The sequence below is a fragment of the Miniopterus schreibersii genome (assembly GCF_964146895.1).
Source record: "Miniopterus schreibersii genome assembly, chromosome: 5".
NCBI lineage: Eukaryota > Metazoa > Chordata > Mammalia > Chiroptera > Miniopteridae > Miniopterus > Miniopterus schreibersii.
Window position 1 is genome coordinate 42,115,590 of NC_138106.1, and position 24,019 is coordinate 42,139,608.

Sequence of the window (24,019 nt, forward strand, 5' to 3'; positions counted from 1 at the left end):
TCATCTTTAATGGGAAGTGGTCTTCAGAGAAAACACACACATTGCCAAGAAGTAGGGACCAGAGTAGATACCACATATGGCAGAAACAGTGGCACATCACACCAGTGAGGGGTTCCTTTGTCTGAAAAATACAATGTATAAAGAAAACTAAAGCAGAGATAACGCAGAATGAGCCCCAAAGGTCTGGTAAAGTACATACACACAATACTGTATACATAGGGGTAGAAGGCTACCACCCAATCTCAGGAGGCCACTTTGGTGTCCCCAAACTCACAGAGGCCTTTTAAGAAAGCATTTCAGCTGGGAGGAAGGGGGTGGGCCAGGGGAGAATGATTTCTGAATGCCAATGCACGTAGCACAGGCTTCAAGCTGTTGCTCACCAGGCCAAGAGACTCTCTGAGACAAACCCCGCCTCCCTCTTCAAGCTGCCTTGGCTCTGGGTTGGGCCCCCCCAGAAAGGCCAGCCGGGTCTCCCCAGCTCTGCAGAGTTGTGTTTTCCACCCCTATTCAGATTCATGCCCCAAAATTCCAGGCAGAAATTCTCAAGGTGATGTAGGGAGGCTTTTTTTCTTTGAAAGTTTTTTTGTTTTTTTTTTTGTTTTTTTTAACGTTGCAAAGACTGATTTGGAAAACAAGCACATTTCAAAAGGAGAAAAGTCAGTAGCATGCATAAAAAATGAAGGCAGCACAATATTGATGGTGGCAATTTAGGAAAGCTGGCACAATGCACCTCTCCAATCCACAGAAAACTGAGAGAAAATATAGTCCACATTGTGCAGTAAATGGAGATAACAGGACCTCAGGATGCAGGCAGGTGCTGAATGTGCACGTATAGCCTCTGCACTGTGCCTGCCCCGTGACCAGCACTCCAGGGCTGCCTGGCAGAAGCGGGTGGCATTACCAAGGTCTGGGCCATGTCTTCACTTATGTCCTGCCTCAGAGGGCAACCATTCCCCATCAGTAATCCAGACACACCTGAAATAAACCCACAGGCATGACTGAGAAACTCAGTGTTCAGGTGAGAAAGGTTTCAAATACCAATTTTATTTATTTCCCTTTATTTATTCTGTAAGTAAAAGCAGATTGGTAATAAATAACATAATCTTCAGGTAATCAGCTCCAAGTCCCTTTTGGTTCTGACCATCTATGGTATTCATTTATTTATCTGTATCAATCCATTCAAATGGAAAGGGGTGGGACACCAGACTCAACATGCACCCAACCAGCACTCAAGTGTCAGAGATCTCCCACCCAATGGTATGAAGGAGCTGTCCCCTACCTCGTTGGCAAATCAGAATAAGAACAGAAAACTCTGAAGCGTTTCCCACAGCTGGCCCCAAAGCATATATGGGTTCTGTTCTGATCAGCTATCTGGGGACAGAGAAGCAACACGATGGCCTCTAACATAGACCCATTTCTAGTGAAGGCCCCTTCCTCTACCCCCCATTGAGATCCCTACAGTGACAACTCAGGGATAGAGGTGTTTCAGCCATAGGCCAGTGCAACAGGCCAAGTGCAACCGAGAAAAGTATAACCATACAAGGGCCAGGTCTGCTCTTGGGGTCAAAATGCTAGATAAGAGGAGAGCTTAGCAGCATCACATGCCACCAAGAGCAAATTCAAATGTTTCAAAGGTGTGCACTGGCCACCAAGATAGTGGGATTGAGGCTGCAGGAACAGAAGTGTGTTTCCTGGAAGCAGATGTGCCAGCTTAGATCTATGCTCATACCACACCTGGAGATTCTCATTTAGTTTCACCCAACACATAGACAAACAGGGAGTTCCATCAGCATGGAGGAAGCCTGGTAATAAAACTACACGCTGGATGATTTGAGAAACTGGGGAGATATAGAGGGCAAGAGCCTTGTAGTTCAGGAGCACCATCTTCAAACCCTGAAAGCTCCCCCTCTTTCCCTAGAAAGGAATGAGCTTATTATTCCATATTCACGCCGAATGTAGAATGAAGGAGGTGGCAGGTAGGTAGAGTTGGGTCTAATAATGGGAAAAATTCCCCAACAGTTGCCATTGAAATATAGAAAATTTGCCTCTGAGTGAAGTAACTTCCCGGTGCTAGAGATGCTGAAGTGAGGCTGACAACCATTGGGAAGGGAGGCTGAGGAATGACTGAGTCCAGATCCCACAATGGGAGGTCAAAGAGTTGTGTGGGTTGAGTTGTATCCTGCAAAAAAGATACATTCAAGTCCTAATTCCGCCTGTCCCCTTATCTGTGAATGGGGCCTCATTTGGCAATAGGGTTGCTGCAGATGTTCAAGTTGATATGAGGTCTACTGAATCTGGGTGGGGTCTAAACCCAGTAAGAAGAGGTGTCCTTCTAAAAAGAGGGAAATCTGAACACAGGCACACAGAGGGAAGGCGGCTCTGTTAAGATGGAAGCAGCTACAAGACAAGGAATGCCAAGCACTGCCAGCATTCACCAGAAACTAGGGCGAGGCAAGGAAAAGGTTCTTCCTTAGAGCCTTAGAGGGAGCATGGTCCTGCCACCTCCTTGATTTCAGACTTCTAGCCTCCAGAGCTGTGAGAGAATCGATTTGTTTAAAGCCACTAGTTTGTGATAATGTGTTCCTGCTGCCCTAGGAAATTAATACATATCCCAACACCTGAACCTGGTGACATTCTGTCTATGCCTTAGGAACTGACGGTTGTTTTCTAAATAAAAATTTTGATGGGGAACTACCATGAATTCTTGAATCGGAGGGATTTCAGGAACCTGCTTTAGTTTTTGTCTCTTTTTAACTCATTCATGCAATTATTAGACATTCGCTGCATACTTAATACGTGACCAAAATTCTGCTAAGCCCTGGGGACACAAGGATGAAGGACTAATGATTCCTTCAAAGAGCTAAACACCCACCTTCCACCATAACCTGAGAGATGTCGGTACATCAGTGATGGGTGCTGTAACAGAGGCATCTACAAAGAGAGAGACGGATTTGTGACTGTGTAACAGGGGAGAGTTTTATATCTACACTAGGTCTCTAAACATAGGTGTGCTCCTGCTGAACAAGGTAGGGAAGGAGCCCATGCTCAGAGACCTTAGAGTAACTTCTCCAGATATGGGCAGATGTAGAGTAAAAGGTGGGACAAGAGATAGAACTCAAGAGCATCCCAATTTGTACACGAACTAGTCCTGGAAACCTCACAGGTGCTCGGATCTTTGAGCCTGAATTTTAAGAGTCCTATTCAGTTACTCTCCTCCCTCCCAGAGCACAATGTCATTTTCAAGTTTCATTTTAGAGTAACTAGACCACTATATTCTTTCCCTACACTGGTGATGTGCCCACCTTGCAGTTTTAGTGGGGATATAAAAACTTAAGATTCTCACTGATGAAAAACTGCGCAGAAGACACGACAGATGGTCTCCCCACTCCCCCAAATACTTCTAATCCATTCATTTCCCCTCACTCTGACATCTGGAGAAGGGAGAGGCAGAGATGAAACTAACACTGCTTCCCAACAATGGAGGAGCATGAGAGGACGTCAGCATGTCACATCTGACAGCTGTGAGCATCCTCCAAACACAATTCCATAACCTCTCACGTATAGAGCTTCCCCTTCCAGGGCTCTCTCACATGTTCTGGGTTTTATTCTTACAGCAACCCAGGGAGCTGAGTGGTGTCGATGAGGCCAGAAGGAGGCCCAGGGGTTAGGTGAACTGCAGGTTAGAGGCTGACCCAGATTAGATCCCAGTCTCCTGCCCCCCCGGATGCTCTTGCTATCATAGCTTTGTATTTTTCTTTTGAAGCATGTAAAAGGGCTTCTGGGATTGTATTTTGGGAAAAGTAATTCAATGGGAGTAAACTACTCCAACGACATGACTGAAGATTCCAGTGAAAGGACGGAAAGATCAAGTCCTGCTCTCCTTCATCTTACAAGTAAGAGGCATTCATGCATGTGATTGAAATAATCCACATTCTGGATGTGGGGGTCTTAAGAAATGAGTCAAAGGTAAAGCAGGAACAGAAGTAGTGGGCTGCATGAGTTGTGATGGATCTCAGGGGGCAGACCTGCTCTACCAAGCCCCTCTAATGCCCCTCTGAGCCCCAGCTCCACCATTCTTCTGTGTTCAATGTATGACCATATCTGCCCCCTGTATAAAGCAAGCACCCAGAAGTTGCTGATATCATGGGTAATGATGTAATCAACTCTTCAGAAACAGAACAAAGCCACTGACCCTTGTACCCCACGGACTTTTCTTTATATAGCAATATATTAAGCTAACTGTTCATTTCCAGTACTCAGAATTTCTCCCAAATGTTCAGGTTAAGAAAGCAAATGTAGCCCTGGCCAGTGTGGCCCAGTTGATTGGGTATAATTCCATGCACTAAAAGGTTGCCAGTCAGGGCACATGCCTGGGTTGTGGGCTCAATCCCCAGTATGGGGTGTGCAGGAGGCAGTCAATGGATGTTTCACTCTCACATCAATGTTTCTCTCTCTCTCTCTCCCTCCCTTTCCCTTGCTCTGTCTCTAAAAATCAATTAAAAATATTATTTTTTTTTTAAAAAGAAAGCAAATGTAAACTTTCAATACAGACTAAAACTACAAGGTACGAGTGCAAGCAGAAATTACATTCTTCCCATAAGAACTAAAAACATTACTGGCATTGTCCCTTTACTTTGCAAGGATCAAAAAACAAAAACTGTCCATTAAATCACATCTTCTGGTTATGTTTCTCTAATTAAGAAGGGAATTAATTCAAGGTAATAAATGAAGGCTACATTTAATCAATCTCCTCACCACACAATATGTGTGCTTTAAAAGATGTCTTTTTGCCTGATCCATAATGTTAAAGACACGGTGCATCTCAGCACACGTGGGCGCACTCACATATACATGGGAGTGCTCACATATACATATGCACACACATGATTCTGAATTGTAATTTATTCTTTTCCAGGTGCCCAGGTTGTAAATGAATTCTAAACTCATTTAACTGTCTTGCATTTCCATGAAGACAGTGCTTGCTTTTGAGGCATTTGAGTGATCACATGAAACATAAGGGCATAAAAAGCCATCTGTCCTCACACCAGGTATAAGGTAACTCAGAGGAGAGAACACAGTTCCCATCCTTAGGAGAGGAGAGTTCACTGATTTCTGGAGAAATTGCTACAATGCCCTGCATAACCACCTTGTCTAACCATCTCTCTCCTCCTTCCTCACACACCTAGAAATGGAGGCCAAGCCCTGTGTGAGGAAAGGTTGTAAATTTTCCCAGAGGGAATGGAGAAAACTATTTCCAGTGCTTCTCTTAGGGCATGCATGCAATCAGTTGGCACCAACCAACAGGTTGGAGAGGAACAAAAGACAGAAAATACTGAAATACTAGGTTATGAAATGACTGACTTTCAAACAAGAATATGCCAATGGCCCACTCCTGTGGGAAGGCTGGGGTGACGGGAGGAAGAGGCAGCTGGGGCGAGCAGTGGAATCCTCAGTCCCTTCCACCCCGACCCCAATCCCCTCCCACGGAGAAATACAACAAGCAAGGGGGGATCCTCTACAGCACAATTCAAACAGCCTTATTCTCTTTGTTCCTGGCTGAGGAAGGAGTCCCAGCAGAGCCCAGCAGCCCAAGGCTGATCAGAACAGCTCCCTACAAACTGACAGGCAGCGTTCTGTCAGCATCTTATTTGCGGAGGAAACCATATACCTTGGCTCACCCTGCTCTGGGCCCCCTGGCTCACCGTACAGACAAAAGGGGAAGGAGCAAAAGGCGGTGAGTACAGGAATTCTGCCCAGAATAAGGTACGGACTTTTATCCAGGTCGTTGCTTGTTTTCATGTTATTTCTGAAAAGAGGGCAATGAGAAATTAGATCAATCGCTGCTTCTTTCAGGGCCTCGGGTATTTCATCTGTGAAGGAGGAGGTCCTCTCCCCTTGAATGTTGGTGAGCTCTGTGGCTGCCTGATCGCTAGAATACCACGGAAATGACGTTCTGCAGGTTTTCAGGCCCAGATTTTAGGAAGGTAGCAGCTGCCACTTTCTGTCTCTTGAAGCACTGTCTCTGGGAGCCTTCACCTTCCGTGTAAGAAGTCTGACTTACCCTGAGGCTTCCATGCTAAGAGAAAGGCCAAGCCAGGCACACAGAAAGACTGGAGGTGGGGGAGAGACTGGGAGTGAGGGAAAGAGGTGTCTACCAGCTCCCAGCTGAGGTATAGAAACCGGAGAGCAATCACAAACCACCCCTTCTAGGCCCTGTCTGAAGGGGTCTCAGGATCCTCAAATATAATAAGTTGTTACACTTTAAGCCACAAGGTTTTAGGGTAGTTTTTATGCAGTCATCAATAACTGAAACAGGGACCTATAAAAGTTCTTCCAGCTCTAATGACTGTGACCTTTATGTATCTCTGTGGTTCTCCACTTCCTACCCCATCGTCACTGGGGCAGCCAGAAGTCAGAGGTCTGGGTGCATGGTGTATGTTGGACCTTCACTGTCTGAGTTTTCCCCATATAACAAGATTTTCATTTGAAAAACCACCCCTCCCCCACTCTCAGTCCACGTAAAAGGAGGGGACCCACCTCCCACTGCTCCAAGGGTAACCCCACCCCCTATGCCCAGTGGCCTGATCATCCCTCTGATCACAGTGATTGATTCAGGGGTGGGTAACTCACTTACTCAGAGCCAATGAGACATAATGAGGCTTTTGCTAGGAATGCTGGAGAAGCAGCTGAGCTTCCCAAAACTCCACCACCCCCACCACCACCACCACCGGACTTGAAACAGAGAAGAGGCAGGTGGAGCAACAGCAGAAAATCTCTCTGAAAAGGGAGTCAACACACTGGGAGACAAAGCCAGGACAAAGAAAGAAATGAGGACTGAGGGCATCATTCGACTCTTTTCATCAAGCCAGCCCCACTCATGGATTTGTCAGTGATGCAGGGCAATAAATTCACATTTTGCTTAAGTGAGTTTGTGTTGAGTTTTCTGATATTTGGCTACTGATGAAACTTCTGACAGTAAATGGAGAAGGGGCATCACTGGTCCTTGCGCTCTTCCATTCTTGGCCAATCAGTCCCCAGTGGCAAAGAAAAAAATCGTCTTAAAGTGAAGAAAAGACCTACAGACAAAAATTTTAAGCATGTCAGGGCTCCAATGTCTAGTCCTTTTCAAAATGAAAAGACTGGACTAAACCATGTCCAGGGAAGGAAGGATTCTAACATCCCTAGGATTCCGTGAGTGCAACTCTTCCACACATTCACCGCCACACACAATCGTGAAAAACCTTAGATAACCCAGCAGATTGGTATTAATGGGTAGCTAAGCAAACTGCTTAAGCACAGTGGGAAATGCTGAAGCTAATGAATGGTAAGTTGGGGACTATGCTACTAACTGAAAATGTATTCATAAAATAAAACACTAAATGATTAAGTAGGCCACAGACTAGTTAAATAAATGTACTGTGTTTAGTAATAAAATCAGAGGAAGAAAAATAACATGGCAGTACTGGGTAGTGGAGGAGATGGACACAGTGAATGAAAACAATCCAGAATCTGAGGCTGACTCCAGCGGAGGTCTGATGGGCTAACCATCCTGTCTTCCCCATCACTAGAACAAACCCCATGCTCAATTATCCGGAGTCACTTAGCATGTGGCTAACCCTACCCAGGTTCTCATCATGGTTGGGTTTCACAGGAAAGTGAAAGCTGCCAATTAGCCAGATGAAACACTTTGCTCTGCAAACCTCACCCCACAACCCTTGACCTCAGCATGCACTTGGGGCTATGGCCAGTTCCACAGGAAGGAAGAGTAGCTGCACCTACTGCCATCTATGAGTCTGTACCAGCCTGCATAGGCCAAAGCCATCAACCTGCCACTAGCACCATGAATAAAGGAAAAGACCACTGCTCTCCAGGCAACCACTAGCACTGTCTACAATCTGAACTGAGCTCAAAACAGAAATCAAACAGCAGGAAAAAGGGCAGCTGCAGAAGTCATGTTATATTAGAGGCATACGGCACAATTCCTAAAGGAAAGTAAATTATACAGCAATGGCACTTGGATGGATGATGCCTGGGTGGAGCAAGGGCCTGAGACTTATCAGAATGGTTTGCTGAAAAAGGCCAATCATCACCATTGTGAAATAAATTACACAACCAAATACTGATGATCTTGGCCTAGAACTGCTTGCACACAATGATCCCAAAACTATGCAATCAGGGCCACCCCTCATTTGGGGACACAGAGAGGACTACCTCAACCTGAGTCAGGAAACTTGGATCTGAATCCCACCTCTACTCCCCAGCTGAGTCTCCAGGTAAATGATATCCTCTGACTCCCAGCTTCTCACCTGTAAAATGGGTAAGTAAACCAAAACATTTAAGGCATAATAATAACTGCAATGAGTGAGCACACTGGATCAGCTGAGGGTTTCATTTTATTTTTTTAATCCTCACCCGAGGATATTTTTTCCATTGATTTTCAGAGAGAGTGGGAGGGAGAGAGAGAAAGAGAGAGAAACATCCATGTGAGAGACACATCAACTGGTTGCCTCCCGCACTTGCCCAACCAGGGCCAGGATTGAGCCTGCCACCGAGGCACATGCCCTTGGCTGGAATCGAACCTGGGACCCCTCAGTCCGCGGGCTGACGCTCTAACCACTGAGCCAACCTAGCCAGGGCAGCTGGGGGTTTCAGTCATGCTACCCTTGTACTTAAAAAACACAAAACCCATGTTGAGGCAGGCAGGTCCAAAGATAGTTTCTCATCAAATGCCTTGTTAAATGACTTCCAAATTAAGAATGGTCTCCTGTTGCTATAACTCAACACCTTTCTCCTTCCACTCGGTGTGCCCTGACTGATCATCTCCATCCTCAGGGCAACTTCTCGACCAGACACTATTCAGTCATCATCATCATCATCATCCCCACTCTTCAAAATGAAACCCCTCCCCAACCCCATCTGCCTCCCCCCACACCTTGACAATGGAATGGGCCCTTTACACAGTTACTATTGATATGATTACATTAGAGTCAAGTAAAGATTACCAGTACTCGAGTGTATAGCTTCAGACACTACAAGGGGAATTTCTAGAATGACAGAACTTTATAACTGGAAGAGCCCTGGACACCCCTAACTTCCTGTCATAGCACACAAAAGAGAGTGACAATATTTGTATGATACTGGGGTGAAGAGGAAGAGGCTTCCGGGGCCAGAAGTAACTAGTCTCAGGAGGCCTCCCTGCCCATTCCCTCCTCCCCATCTACAACCCATCCACTGCCCAAAACTGAACAACTGAGTTCCATTCAGTCTGCCCTCCCTTCCCTCCCTCTTCCCCACCATCCAGCCAACTTCACAGCTGCAGAAACCAAGTGGCGTCCTTTGTGCCCCTCCCCTATCACCCTTCCTCGCCCACCCTGACCTGCTGTCCTGTCCGCGAGCTTCACTCCCTGGAGGTGGAAGATCCCCTAGTATATCAGCTCCCTTCACTTCAGCATGAACACATGCCTGCCTAGCACACAGAAGGTGCTTTATAATGTTTAATTTTAACATGTCCCCTCCCCCGGTCCCTTTAGGTGAGCAGGTTCTTTAGTCACAAGCGCTAAAGAACTGCACCATCCCACTGGTTTCCCTACACTCGGACCACACCTTTGTCCTTACGGGAAGCCCCCCTCCATTCACCCTAACATGGGTGTGCCGCCTGCTCGTTCCTGAGACCTCGACAGATACAATGTCGAACAAGTAGTTATGTTACATCAACACCAGAACAAGCTGCATCACGTTTATTAACTCAATACTAAGTCTTATCTGCAACCTGTTAAAATGTCACCCACCCACCCATTACCCTGTTCTTCACAGGTCAGCTTCATGAAGACACTGCTCTACCCCCTTAATACCATGTGGAGTATCTGGCAACTATGAGAGATTCAGATGTTGGCCAAATGCAAGAACGAGTGAATGAATAAATGAACCAACAATATGGTAAAATATCTGACGAGAAATAAAAGTTAGAAAAGTGAATGTAAAGTAGGATTACCATACCATATGGATGGGGAAAGGGAGTAAAAGAAAATAAAGCCTGAATTTTATTGTTGTTATGTAAAGACTGTGGGTGGATTTTTAATTTTTAATTTTTCATTAAATTTGCTTTGTTTATACAGCAATAATACTTTAAAGAGAAAATATTTTGTCACTAAAATCTGGAATGAAAATGGAAATGTAAAAAGGATGCATTTATATATTTTATGGGTGCACAAGTGGAACACATTTCAAATAAACTTTTTCAAGAAACAACCAAATGATTAAACATGAAAGTTGCCTCTCCCTCTGTACAAAGCTATTAAAGAGTAATTAAGACTTTCCACTGTGTGAAGCAACCTCTTGCCTAACAAAGTTGCCATAATCATGTTAAGACAGGGCAGATGGCATTGAATGATATGTAAATGGGGCACAGTCCCCATGCGGATTCATGGCCCACATTTTCCATGTCAGCAGTTCTTCCCGAGAGGGGGACAGCATGGCCACATATATTTATTTCTGCACACTTTTCAGATGTTCAAATCAACAAACAGGAGTGTTTCCACTGCTAGACAGATGGTAGAGACTTAGTTTCGAGATCCAGGTCAACCAGTAAGTAGCTGCGTGACCCTAAGCATTTTCTTTATGCATAAAATCAGAGGTTCCTTGGCAAACCTGGGAATCCCTACAGTTCTGACATTCTATGTTCACTACCTGTGGTGTCAGGATACCCAATGGCAAAGGTGGAATGTCAATATAATTTCATGGATGTTCCCCAGCCACTGCCAACTCAACAGGCCCAATGCCAAGCTCTCTATCTCACCTGGAAACTTGTTCCCCTTTGCTCTCCACACTCCTCGTCAGTGAATGGCTCCACCATGTGTTCCTGTGCCCAAGACAGCAGCCTGGCTGCTACCTTGGATTTCTGCCTCTCCTTTATCACCCACATCAAAAACAGTCAACTGATCAATTTTACCTTATAATTCTCTCTTGAACCTGCCTGCCCAGCTTTCTCCATAAAAGGCCCCCATCATCTCTCTCCCGGACTAGTGCAATACACTCCTCCTTCAGTGACTGCTCCCCACTGCCTTCAGTTAGTCTATTCACATTGTAGCCACAGTGGTCTTCCCAAGGTGCATTTCACTCCCCCGCTTGAACCCTTCGATTGCTCTTTATCTTGAGGATGATGCCCTATATTTTGAGGTCAGTGCACAAGGCTCTTCATTCTCTAGCCCTTTCTTACTCTCTGCCTCACTTCTTGCCACTCCCTCCATTCACTCCATTGTCAGTCATACTAAGCTACCTGTGGTTCCCCAAGGGCCATGTTTTCATTGGGTTCCAGGCCATTGAATATAATATGCCCTCTGGCTAGAACACTCTACCTTTTCTCCACTTCTCCATCTGGTTCCAGCTATTTCCTACCACTGGCCCTTCAGACTCCAGTCTTCTCCAAAATCTTCTTTAGGGCTACAAAACTGGGTAAGGTGCTCTTCCTATGTGCTCTTGTAGCACCTGATACGAATCACTCAGGATTGTAGTTGTCTGTTTTCTGAGTGAAACTTGAGGGCAGAGACTTGTTCATTACTTATTTCCTGGATCTAGAACAGCATTTTGCCCGTGGTAATTAATATATGCTCGTGGGTGGATGCACAAAAGCGAATGACAGCGAGAGAAGAGGAAGAGAGGGGTGAAAAGCAACCAATTTTTAAGCAAGCCCAAGACCCTGGACTACAGAGAATGTATACTGGCCAGGACGACAAGGAGTCCACAAAGGCCTTGGCTGCACACTTACATTTTCTTAGTTTTCTAACTTAGGAGATGAAATGAATTCCAGACATCACCATATTTATTTTGGGGAGGGGGGGTGTTTTTAACCATTTTTAATTCATTTTTTTATTTTTCAATTACAATTGACATTCAATATTATATTAGTTTCAGGTGTACAACATTTACTGGAATTTATATAACTTATGAGATGATTCCCCCAATAAGTTTAGTACCCACCTGACATCATACATAATTATTACAATATTATTGACTATATTCCCTATATCTATTATTTTGTATTCAAGCTGTATTATTACCCTCAAATCATCTTAGATGATTCCAAGATCATCTTAAAAGAACACACATACTGATGTAGGTCCTAATTTTTTTTTAATCTGAAGTTAAACTTTCAAAGTAATGAAATCTATAACAATCCTTCTGAGTGTTTAGAACCATTTCAAACTAGGTGCCCTCCACCAAAAATGTCATGCATGTACTTTCCCAATATTGAAACTTCCTTCTCGCCATTCCCACTCTGAGCTCTGCCCATCTCAAATAAAAGGCTCCCCTGGCATCCATGGCTGTGACAGTAACAGTACAGTTATCTCACTGTCTTCCCACATGCCTTCATATAGAGATCTTACCATGGGCTCCATGTTCACCTGTAATCACTCAAATATACATTGTTAACCCGTAGTTACATAGTATGTGTGTCACTTATCTGTAGTTATGTTTGCCCCAGGAATCTAGCTCAAACTCCCAGCTAATGGCACCTTTATTAACAAGAGTAACAGCTAAGTGATAGCAGGCTCCTCAGATCGGGGAAGGGAGGGTTTTGTAAACTCACATGCAAGTATTCCAGATCGATGCATATGTTTCACACATCTTTCATTCCAGAAGTTTCCATATCTAAATTCTGATGGACATTTTTGTTGTCAAAACTTGGAAGGGTTAAAGATTCCGGTTGTTTGGAATTTGGGGTTCTCAAGTGAACTATAACCCCCCTTTCACACAAACCTATGGTTGCAAAAGAAACACACACACACACAAACAAAATACAGAGAGGAAGCATGATGGTGGCGAGAAGACTTGGAAGAGGTAGGGACTGTCCTACCACATGCTCACCTTTAACAGTCCCTCTCCTTCCTCCCATCTCCCACCACACAAAATGAAGGCAGTGAACTAAATGACTTCAAAAGACTTTTTGACTCTATGGTGTATTATCTACTTTCAAGTTCTCTTCCCCCAAGCAGGACTGTCATTAAAAAAGTGGACACAGATGAGTGCCTTTATATACCTTTCTCCCCGACAGAGAAAATTGAACAGGGAATAAAAAGCTTAACAACTTCTTTGATATCAGGTCTTTGCCTATTACCTTTTACAGAATAAGGACTCATTCGGCAGCATCTTCTGGTCTAGTTTGCCCTTTCAAGAAAAAATAACTTTTTATAGCTTTGAAAAACATCCATTAAGCAAGGGAGGGTTTTGAATGTCTGCATTTATATGAACTGTGTCTTGCAGACCTCTTAAGTCCTCGCCGGCATACCTGCTGATCACGAGGTAGGCACTTCGTGCTGAGGAGGAGGATTACTGTGTCAGCACAGCTCTAAAGGAGCACCCCCACCCCCCAAAAGAGAGAAAGAGGTGCTAAAGAAGCCATGGCCAAGCCTAGTGCAGGCCTTCCTATCTCCCTAAACTCACACATATTCTAAAATGCACACAGCAGTTGCTGGCTAAGACCGAAGGTTAAAGGCACTACAATAAACTGAGTCTTGGGGATTAAGAGGGTGGATCAAGAATGACTCTCTAGCCCAGCCCACGTGGCTTGGATCAGTGGCCGAACGTCAACCCATGAACCAGGAGGTCACAGTTCGATCCCTAGTCAGGGCACAAGTCAGGGCTGCAGGCTGGATCCCCAGTCGGGGGTGTGTAGGAGGCAGCCGATCAATGACTCTCTCTGATCATTGATGTTTCTCTCTCTCTCCCCCTCTCCCTTCCTCTCTCTGAAATCAATAAAAACATTTTTTTTTTAAAAAATGACTCTCTCTCTGCCTCCAATGGTACTTACTAGAGAGGAGAGATTCCAAGGGACACCAGAGCACGTGTGGCTCTTTTTAAGCCAGATGTCACCAGCACAAGAGCTGGAACCACAAACAGCCTTAAAATGAAGGTCTCCCTGGGGCCCTGGAGAAGACGGAGGCACAGGGTCCATTGCTGCTCCCAGCATTAAGCAAGACAACAAAGCCTTTGAGCAAATGCAGTGACTGGAACAAACCCCCATCGGGCTTCAAAAAGGCATCTCCTGCCATCTCCATCTCCATATGCATTTCAGGCTGACTAGTGAAATTATAATTTCAGTTGGAAATTAAAGAGTGATTCCAGAGGTTATGCAAATAGGGGACCTCAAGAGAGGAAACTATTCATCTTGTGGCAGGTTGAAAGTAAGGGGGGAGAAAAGGGGGGTATCGGTTAGAGATAAAACACACACACACACACACACAAAAACCCTTCTTAATCAACTCCTAGGCAGGAGCTTTCAAACTGACATAGAGAAATTTCTCCTAAAGCGGATAAATCTTTCATTGATTAATGTCACAAACAATTAAAATAGATTTTTATTGTAGAGAATGCCATAGCAAGAAAGCCTTTTAAGTTTTCCCCTAAAACCACAGAGCGGTCAGCATCAGCCTGGCCTAAAGCCAAATTCTTCAAATGCCAAACTTCTGAGGAGGGCTAGAGAGGACAGGGTGAGCTCACTCGGAGGAGGAGGAGGGGATTAGGGAGATCCGAGCTGCAGATGTCACTGGCTCCCAGGACTTCACTGCAGGAGGGACTGCAGTAGCCGGTCCTGCCAGTGGTTACTGAGCCATTCCACAAACAACAAAATCGACTGCAAAATCCACTGTTTCTGGTTGGGTTCTCCAGAAGCAGAAGTAGAAGCTGAGATGGAGTTTGTGGTCAAGATGTTTATTAGGAATGGACCTTTGTAAAGGAAGGTGGAAGCAGATTGGGCAGAAGAAGAGATGGGAATGCCAAAGCAACCAGAGAGAGCCTGAGCCTATGGGTGGGGTGTTCTGGTGTCTGGGGAGCCTTCATACCCCATGTCGGCAGATCGCATCAGAGGCAGGTGCCCCATGAAGGGCATGGTCAGCAGTGAGCACCTCTCCACACAACTGCAGCTCAGGTGGACCCTCAGGGAACTGCCAGCTAACACAAGGCTGTCTGCAGACCTCCTTCCATCCAACTGCCAGCAAGCCCTTCCCGCAGAGGATACCTGAGGGGAGCATCTCTGTGGTTAGCACACCCACCTCTTCCAAAGACATGACCTGTCTTTGTAGTTATGATTAACTTAAAGAATATAAAAAGTTTAAGTTGTATGAATGGGGATCTCTTAATTGGAGTAAAATACAAAGCAATAGGAAAATATTTCCATTTGTACTTTTTAAGTGGACATTTTTCAGATTAAAGAAAAATCAATCACAAGAAAATGTTGCTCATCCCATTAACTGAAAATTATATATTTACACATACGCACACAAATACAGATGTAAATGCATATATGTATACAGAGGATGGTCTAGCTCTAGAAGGATAGTCCAAAACTGTTGGGTACAGTCATCTCAGGGTGCTGTGATTTCAGAGGATTTTTGTTTTCTTGTTATCTTTCAGTATTAATTGAATTTTCTGTAACCAGCATCTATCTTTGCTAACAGATACAAAGGTGCAAACTCAAAACAAAGCACTCTGTGGAGGACCTCTCTATGCCACCCAGGACTCCAGGCAAGAACTACTCCACTCTGGAAGAAGGAACCGAAGCCTACAGCAAAGTCTCGATCCAGGAGTGACTTACCACAGAGAACAAAGGCTAATCTCTGGCCACTCTGTACCTCAGTTTCCCCACCTGTTAGCTGGGGGAGGGAGGAAGCTCAAAGTGCTCTGCAACTCCTTGCAGCTCGATGTTTTATGGTTCAACGACAAATGTCAGCCACTCTGCCACCCCATTATTTTTTGAAATGAGAAATTAAATGTGACAAACATCCAAAATAAATGTCTATATTTGCTGTAAAAAAATTGTACTGACAGCCAGGAAGTTTGAGCTCTTGGTTATTAAAACCCTTCTGAGAAAAGCAGCTGCTCTCGGGTCTTTGCTACAGACGCTGCTAAAGTTTATGTCACAAACTGATCAAACCAAGAGTAAGCGCATCTGTACCTGTGGTGGCAAACAGAGGAAGGCGTCTGAGAAACATGGCAGGAGGGCCACTGGAAGCCCCCATGTCAGGTGGCAAAGTCTGGATCCTGTGAAATGTTACCACTAGAAAGGTATAGATGAGGGGTGAGCAAGACTACGTGGCATCAGTGTTTGTCTGCTCTTGTCCCTGAAAGTACTGGGCTCTGGTTGTCATTCTCTGTAGTATTTGTGTTTCTTCCTGGCCTTAAAAACACTGAGACCCAAAGGGACTGTGAGCCCCAAAAGATCATTCCCATTGCTTCTGATTCCTGAAAACAACGCCTTGCCTCCCTATGGGGATGTTCATGGAGTAGCCTCTGAGGCCCAAGAGAGCATGATCGTCTGTCTCATTCATCGGCTCATCTCTAATGCCTGCTCTACTTACTACTTGGCTCAAAAGTGACATTCAGTAATTGTTAAACAAAATAAACAAATAAATGAATGCATAGGATCCTTGGCTAAGTGCAGTGACACGAAGGATGTTAGAAAACATTATGCAATGCTTGAAAATGAAGCAAAAGGAAGGCAGTATGTAGTTTCGGTGCCAAACTGGAATGTTATCTAATGGACACACTCAAGGATTATTTGATTTCTAAGGGATGTACCTGGTTTGATTGGCAAATTACCACTGATTCGGGTTAGGATTTTGTGAAGTTACATGTAAATCTGTGGATTTTTATCCATTATAGATGCATACAAATTCTGATTAAGAATGAGAGCCCCAAATCTAATTGTTTCATTGCCCTGTAGGACATTAACCACTGTTGCATCTAACCTAGCAAACTTATTCCAATATTCTTCAGTGCCTATAACTACACAATTCCTCAAATGCTCTTTGAACCAGCTTTATCTTCCTACTGATTCCCTCATTTCTAAGCTAAATACTTCTTTTGACATGCTCATTTTATATTCGTATGAACATAATGTTTATAACTTTTTTAAAAATTACACATTGACAGGAGAAATGCTAGAAAAAAATACCTAGTTTCTTGCCCAATGTGAAGTAAAACGCGTTAATAAACATTTATATTTTAGGTTAGAAAGGGTAGAACTGGAGATAGATACACCAAAGTACAGGGAATTAAAGGAATTGCTTCTAGCTTAATTCATGCCTAGATTTTCTATTTATTATAAAGGATATAAATCCTTGACATTCCCTAAAAGAAGGGGGGAAAGGAAGCAATACATTAGAAGGTACCTAGAAACACTACACAACAGCTATAATCTTGGCTGCAGTTTCATGGGAAGGGTCCAAGACTGAAATTTCAGTCGCAGGGCTGCTGCTGTCAAACAAGAAGTCGCTTCTCTCTAAATCCCGGTTCCCAGTTATGTGATTATTAAATAGTTCCCTGACTTGGAAGAGTTAATTCACTTCTGTTGCAGCTACCTTCATTCTGTGTAGAGGAATCTCACTGTGCTAGCCAAAGACAGGAGAGTCTTTCTTTCATTTGCTTTAAAAAATAAAAATAAAAAAATCGGTTCTATTAATGACAGTGCTGCTGCCTGAGGGCATCAATCAATTCTGATGAAATCTCACAATCTTCTCAGGCTTGGCCTGTTTGTATGGTTGTCTCCCGGAATCTCAGTCTCCTTGTCACAGTAAAAAAGCTGGACATGAGTCAAAACCACTTAGATTCACAAGGACACAGATTCACACACATGAAAACCCAAGTTTCAAGTCTTGGCATGGGAATGTATCACACACATCAGATGAGACGTCCCTTCCTTTTCAAAGTCAGGGTCCAGGGCCTATGCAATGATGTTAGCATAGAATCAGACTGCATTTCCTTGGTTGCTACTGTGTATATCCGAAACCAATCATTCCTTAACTTCCCCACCATTCAAACATAGTAAATCATTCTGTGATTTTGCACTAACAGCTCTCCCTTTTAACTATCTGCAATTGAAAATTCAAGTAACTACTGTGGTAGGAGGTCGAGTTAAATAGTGGAAAATGGGTTTGTGTCAAAATCAGCGATCGTTCCATCCTGATCAAAGTCAAACAAAAACTGGTTGCGCTGAGAATCTCTTTCTTACCCAGGACTCCGTCTCCTCGAGAGCATCTACCACAGCACCCTACACAGAGGACGAGCTCAGTAAATATGTGATGAATACCTGGGTGAGAGGGCAAATCCATGAATCACTTAGAGAGAGAGGACAGGATCACTCCTAAAGAGGTAAGAGCTGATGCGAGAAGATTTAGTGCCATGTAAGAGCCAGGAAGCAATTCTTCTGCTACATCTGGCACAATTCAGACCCTTAAAAGATAATTATATATGTTTCTGGAAGATTAGAGATATTTGAGAGTTGAGATAAGAGCAATAAATATGATTGAGGGGACAAAAATCGGTTCTGTGAGGGAAATAAAATCATAATTGCAAGGGTTACATTAGACCAGAGGCAGACCTTCGGGCTGTCTTCAGGTACCGGATGTGTGCCTACGGTTGTGAGCCCAGCTTAATTACTAACAATAAAACACCCACAACCAAGGGATCTTGATGTTAGACAACCTGCAGGAACAGCACATTATTTAAACTCTTGGCAAGGAGGATTCTATCACTTTTGTCAATGTGGCTTAATTAACATTTCTGCTCCCCACCCCCAGCACACATACTTCGGTTTAAAAGCCTGAATCTTCCCAAATGCCAAAAAGAACATCCACATTGATTGGTTTCAGTTCCATACTCATGAATAAATATCCAATGTGTGACCTTTAACACACCCTCCAGGCAAGGATTATCATCATGAGATGGGTGATCGGTTGTCCCACTAGGAAAGCCGGGATGAGAGGAAGGCCAGAGTGAAGGAGAAGGGATTAAGCACGCAACAGTCCTCCAGGAAGCCCCAAGAAGCCCTTCTCGGGATCTTTAAAACCACCATCTGTCTCAGATGACTCAGAAGCACTGCTATCCACAGATGGGGCAGCGACAAATGAAAGGGAGAGCCACGCGCAGGCTCCGTGATGTGAGGCCACAGGCCACAGCAGAGCTGGCACCCTGTCACCTCAGATATTCCTTGGAAGCAGAACTACAAATTCCAATGAAATAAAAAATGGCCCTAGCCCAAGGTTATAACTCTCTGGAACTTCACCAGACTCCACACAGATCAGGTGGGCAGGGCACACAGACCACTTCAAACTTGGGACAATCTCACACACTTCACAAGGGGATCCTTTTCATTTCAATGTCTTTAATCCTAACAGGAACCCCACCAGTTACATCATTTTTGTAATTTTTGTACACAGTACCCATTTTTTCGTGATAAGCTGAGGGTAGAAATGTATCATACTTACTAACATTGTTGAGTACTTGAGTTTACAAACTATTTGCACATAAATTGATCGGTTTTTAAAAAATATTTCTTTTGCAGTGTTTCCAAACTACATAACAGAAATAATACCACGAATACCCATGTATCCATCAGGCAGCATTAGCGAATCTTGACACTTTGCCACACTTTCTTCGGAATAAAATAACAATAATAACATTTAATAACAAAAAACCTACAGATTCAATTATTCTGTTCTACTCTCCTGTCATTTAGAGAGGCGATTACTATCCTGAAATGTGCCGATATCGTTCTCAAGCATTTTTTCATACTTTTACCATACATGTGTAGTCATAAATAATATATAGTATTGTTTCTGGTTTAACACTAAATAAATGGTGCTGTGTGGTACAAATCATTCTGTAACTTGCTTTACTAAACTTTATGTTTTGAGATTTACCCATGTTGGAAATATGACTACTTCATTCATTCTAACTGCTATATGATATTCCAACTTAATTCAATTTTCACAGTAACCTTGTGCCTGAAATGATGAAAGAGTCACTATTTTGCTCAAGTCTAAGAGGCAATGACTGACTGAGACTTAGTTCTTCTTACACAGAGTTCATGCTCTTTTCCCAGCAAAACTCTTGATTTCTCAAAATAGAAGACGACTGGAAATTACAAAATCTTTACACAAAATCCTGCCAGGCTACAAGTTAGAGGAAGAAAAGCCTCCACTCTCACCACTGTCTCTAGATTCTTCATTGAACAAACAAACAGAGCCATCAACTTCCTGTAGAGAAGATGCTGAACTCAATGTCTTCATTTCTTTTAGCTGAAGTACAACCTGGGAAACTTGAACACTGACCAGGTATTTGATGCTATTAAAGAAATAATATTGCCCGGCCAGGCGTGGCTCAGCGGTTGAGCATCGACCTGGGATCCAGGAGATCTTGGTTCGATTCCTGGTCAGGGCACATGCCCGGGTTGTGGACTCGATCCCCAGCAGGGGATATGCAGAAGGCAACCAACCAATGACTCTCTCATCATTGATGTTTCTCTCTCTCTCCCCCTCTCCCTTCCTCTCTCTGAAATCAAAAAAGATATATTTTTAAAAAAAGATGCATCTTTAAAAAAAAAAAAATTTACTTTTTGAAGTGTGACAATACTGTGGTTATGTTAAAAGGAAAGAAATGTTATTTAATGTCTGTAGAGTTTGTTTTGCAAGATGTAAAGTTCTTGAGGTTGGGTGCACAAAAATGTGAATGTACTTAACACCAGTGAACTAACTGTACACTTAAAAATGGTTAAGATGGTAAGTTTGATGTTATGTGCATTTTACCACAAATTTTTTAAAAAGGGCAAAAGATATATGTAGGGATAAATGACATGTCTGGAATTTGCTCTAAGATAATCCTGGGTGGGGTGGGGATAATTGATAAAACAAAATTAGTTGAGTTGGTAACCCTTGAAGCTACGTGATGGGTAATGTGGGTTTAGTATACTAGTCTCCCTACTTTTACATTTAAAATTCTCAAAAATAAAAAGTCTTCAACAAGGCTTTAGCCCAAACAAAAAAATAATTTCATCTCACTAACAAGTTGGTTCACATTTAGGTGGAAATAAAAAGCAGCATATTTTTCAAACACTCATGGTCTGAGACCTGCTTCACCTGTTCTAGAATGGAGGGTGCTCTCCAACTCAATGTGCACACGATTTGCCCTGGAGCCTGTTATCATGTGGCTGCTGTTCAGCAGGACTGGGGCAGGGCCTGAAAGGACACATTTCTAACAAGCTCCGGTGCAGCTGCCGCCATGGGTCACCCATTAAGTGGCATGGAAGTAGGGAACCTGAGGGCAGGGAACAGGTGGGGAGCAGCTTTATTCAGATTGCTTCTCTGGGGACTAGAGGGGCACCAGCACTGCTGCTCAGTTCTGGAGAAAGGTCTCCCCACCCCTTTGCACCCCAGCACCAAGCACCACGACTCACTCAGTGGCAACTACCAAAACGAAGGACAGTACAAAAACAAATGAATCCTAGCTACTGGGTTTGTTCTATCAGGGTCAGCCTCCTTCATCCAAACTCATTAACTAACAATGAGAAATGACTGCTCTAAAAGATTTCTGCTCCAGAATCTATTACGTAATGACTACACCAAAGACACATGTCCAGAAGTCAAAGTTCAGAGGCCCAGGCAAGACATGGGAATCATTAACATACCTTGAGGAGGTTAAAAGAGCAAAATAGCTTGGAAACTGTTAAATTCCATCTGATAAAGAAATAAAATCTATTTACATATGCACGTTCCTGAACAATCATCAAATCTCTGAAAAAAATAAAGCATTTCTACCTATGAAAAATATTGTCCCACAAAATACAAGTAGTCCCTCTAGTTTTATGGTCATCAGGTGGACCTGACCAGAATCTTCTGTACTTAGAGATTGCTCTACTATCTGTTAGACTAGCCATGCCCAGAGGGCGGGGATAATAATTTGGGATTCCCTCAATTAGCCAGTCCAATTTGTGATTAAGCTGTTACCACAGGACCATATAGTTTCCATTTGTTGAGAGCTTGCTAAGGGCTAAGTAAGCACTAAACAGTTTATGTGAATTATTTCACTTAAAATGCTTTGTCTTTACTCATTTTCTTCTGAAATCTAATTATAAGCTTCCAAATCCCTTCACTCTTTGCAAATATCTTTCCTAAATTGTTAATTCTTGCTTTTCTCAACAGGGCGTGATGTAATGGAGAAGGTACTACACCCTCTGCCCTGTGAACTCCAGGTCCAAGTTCTCCAAAGTTCAAGCTATCCAAAGTCTAGAGCAGCGATTTTCAACAGGTGTGCAGCAAGAATTTCTAAAACATGCGCTACCTGACTATTTAGTCTGGGGCACTGACCTCTTTTCCCTTAGACTATCAAATAGAAAAATGACAACAGCCAACACAATAGCAACCCAGTGTGAATCAAAATTATACCTTTTTTTCTGTCAAATTGGCAAAAATATATTTTTTGGTCTGCTGCAGAATTTTAGTAATTCATTTATGTGTGCCATGAGATGTAACAGGCTGAAAATTGCTGCTCTAGAGAAACGGATCACAGCATGCATGCCCTTCCTTCGCCACACACACAGGCATGACAAGGACTAGCCACAGGGAGGGGTTACAGAAGAAACCCACACTGTCCCTGCCTTTAACAAACATCCAATCCAGTGGAAAAGTCACCAGCAAAAAAATGAAAATATATTTATTGATTTGACACACACACACAATTCCGGTAGAACAGGCAGAGGGAATCCTTCTGACGAAAGAATTAAGGAGGTCTCCATTAAGATCATTTTTCAGCCTGAGCCCTGAAATATTCGTATAATATGAACTAAGGCACTGAAGCATGTGAGAACCTAGACCCATGAGCTGCTTGGAATGGCTGGAATGCAGAGGCTCAGACTGCTGGAGCTCCCTGGAGAAAAGAATTCAATGAACTGGTCACTCTGAGAGGTTTCTTGGCTCTGAATGTTTAATTTTGCACTTAATACTTAATTTTTACATAATATGGATTATTTTTAAGTTTTGTTGTGCTTAGCCCCAGAAGCATTTCCTTGGGGCTGTCCCCTGCGGGGAAACTACAAGACACCTACCTGCCCAGTCAGGCCCTACCTGCCCTACCTACCTGTCCTAGAGTGTCCTAGAGTATACCACACAGCTGATAACACAGATGATAACAAAACGCACCCACACAGTTTCTAGAGGCATGTTCCAGGGCTCACAACACAGCCAACACTGTCATCCAAAATACTGAATGAAGAAGGAAAACAACACGCATCCGGAGAACAAAGACTTGAAAAGTGTCTTACAGATTATTTGCCAAGTGTGCAACCTAACACTAACATATTATGGTTCAGGTGTCCATCCCCAATGAGAAAGAACTCTACCATTCCTCAGATTAAATTCAGTTCAAAACCCTCTGCTACAAAGATTCCGTTCAGGAGCTGAGCACCCGCCTCCAGAGAGAAGGCACTGAGTTTAACAAAGTAAAATAATAAAAATGCTGCTGCGTCAGTAGGAAACCCAAAAGAAACCAAAGTGTGGACTTTAGAAATGTCTTCTCTGTGAAGAATGGATTTCAAGGAATAATAAATGTCTGATGTCATTTGTGAAATGACAGTGAGTAGAAAAACAATTCTTTTGACTTTTTCAAATTCCCAGAAAACACAGAAACAAGAGCAACCTTTTCCTTACATCCTTCAGCGTTTCTGTGAAAACAGCTCCTTGGAACAAGTACCTGAAGAATGCTTCCGACTCCGGTGTAGGAGAGGTGTGTGGATCAAATATTTAAAAGCAATTTGTTAACAGTAACGCGCAGAAACAAACCAAAGTCTCATCAGTGTGCAGACAGTCAATTTTCACAGGTCACAGTTGTCAGGGGAAATTCCTAGGAGACATAAAAGGACTAAGAAGATTTTTCCTAGTCTTTTCAACTTTTTGGACTTAAAGAGATCATGATGTGAGTGAATCTTAAAAATTCAAAATAAAGAGCTTGCAGTTGCCCTTTAAAGAAAGCCTGGGTTTGGGAGGATGGGGATGGGTAAGGTTTTAATGCCTGAAGAGGCATCATAACAAAAGGTAAACCGGAGCCTCCTGCATGATCATTTTCTAGACATTGAAAAAGTCTCGTGCAATCTACATTGTAAAGAATTAAAGAAAAAAAACCTCACCTATAAAGTTAGCAGTTGGCATGCCGCGCCCCCCCTTGACTGCACAGGTTACAAACTCATAAATTCTGA

General features: G+C 43.4%; 1 protein-coding gene across 4 annotated transcripts in view; it reads right to left on the reverse strand.

Annotated features, from left to right (window-relative positions):
- MB21D2 (Mab-21 domain containing 2) overlaps positions 1–24,019 on the reverse strand; it is a 101,827-nt gene that overhangs the window by 53,526 nt on the left and 24,282 nt on the right. The window lies entirely within an intron of this gene.